Source organism: Herpailurus yagouaroundi, unplaced genomic scaffold (assembly GCF_014898765.1).
Source record: "Herpailurus yagouaroundi ecotype Mexico unplaced genomic scaffold, PumYag 194, whole genome shotgun sequence".
In the NCBI taxonomy this organism is placed as follows: Eukaryota; Metazoa; Chordata; class Mammalia; order Carnivora; family Felidae; genus Herpailurus; species Herpailurus yagouaroundi.
This window is the reverse complement of record NW_024412425.1, coordinates 4,227,885-4,229,374: the sequence shown is the minus strand read 5'-3', so window position 1 is coordinate 4,229,374 and position 1,490 is coordinate 4,227,885. Positions and strand designations below refer to the sequence as shown.

Here is a 1,490-nt window from a genome sequence, read left to right as displayed (position 1 = left end):
TTGTGGGACCACGCCCCCTTATGCAGACAGCCAATCAGGACTTGAGGCACTGGTTTCTCCATTGTGAAGAAGTGGCCTTTAACGTTTGGAGTCTTGGGATGCTGGAGTCTTGGTTTTAAACTAGGGGAGGTATAGTGGGCTTGGCTCTCTGTTTTCAAGACACTCAGGATCTGTCTTTGTCTGGGTGGAAAGATCATGCCCCCAAAACCCGCCCCACCTGCTGCAGGAGGTCCTCCTGCTTCAAAAGGCGCGGCTGCTGCAAAAGGCCCGCCTGCTGCAGGAGGCCCGCCCGCTGCAAGAGTCCCGCCGGCTGCAGGAGGCCCGCCGGCTGCAGGAGGCCCGCCGGCTGCAGGAGCCCCGCCGGCTGCAGGCGCCCCTGAGAAGCCGCCAGAGGAAACACAGACACCTGAAGAACTGGCATTTTATGCCCCGAATTACTTATGTTTGACCATCCTGGCCGTAATTTTGTTCCCTCCCCTGGGATTAATAGCTATATTCTTCAGTTACAAGGTAAAACAACACCTATGCAATGGCCCATCCTGCCCTCTACCTGCCCCTTACACCTGTTTCTGCCCTGGGACCTGGATAGGGGCTTTCCCTCAGTGACCATTGGTCCCCAGCCCTTCCCCAAGGGTATCACAAGGCTAGACTCAGAAACCCATACCTAAAGCTCCCATCCCTACAGACTTCGCAGGCCAACAAGAACAGCGAATGGGAAGATGCTTACCTCAACTCAGGCCGAACTGGCTGGCTGGATGTATTTGCCATACTCATTGGTTTAGGCATCATTTATGTCTATACCCTATTTATGTGAAGGCCAGGCCAAGTAGTCCATGAGTCCACCTCAAATAGGACTTACCCACCAAGGCCCTAACCAACCAAATCAGCCACCATGCAAGAAACCAACAGCCAAGACATCTTCTAGCCAGAAAACCTATTGGCCAAGGAACTCAACATCCAAGCAACCCACTAGCCCAGGGACATCATACTACTTCATCCTTTTCGCTGCTGGAGCCATCTTCATCCACCTTGAGGGTCCTCACTTTCATGCCCTATATGTGCTTAGCTCCATGATACTTGGATGCTCTTTCAGAAAAAAAAAAATATTTAAACCAATAAAAAATGAAGGGAATGTTCCAGCTTCTCATGTGTGTGCATGTGTTTATTTGTTTCTGAGTCAGTATCTGTGTTTTGCTGGAGCTACGTGTTTCATATCCCTGCTTTTTCTAGGCAAACAGAACCCTCCTTCAACTTTTGAGATCCAAAAGTGAAATTGTTAAGGGAAGAATGGAAAGACCTCAAGAAATAAACAATAGATTTGGTGCAAGAGCTGATGAAGATCACCCCTCCCCCAATCCTGAAAGGAATAAAGGAAGTAGAGAAAGAGAGATTACATGCAAGTATAACCCTAAGGAGGGTTGCATCTCAGGAAGGGGTGAGGTGTCAAAGACCCCAGATACTATTTGTATTACCTCTTCACAAATAAGTCC

At 49.3% G+C, this 1,490-nt stretch overlaps 1 long non-coding RNA gene across 1 annotated transcript; it reads left to right on the top strand.

Moving 5' to 3' along the window:
• On the top strand, positions 1 to 1,144 carry LOC121011561 (uncharacterized). The gene is made up of 2 exons (XR_005781642.1): positions 1 to 510; positions 686 to 1,144. It is a non-coding gene; the product is annotated as an uncharacterized LOC121011561 (long non-coding RNA).
• Positions 1,145 to 1,490: the final 346 nt, after the last annotated feature.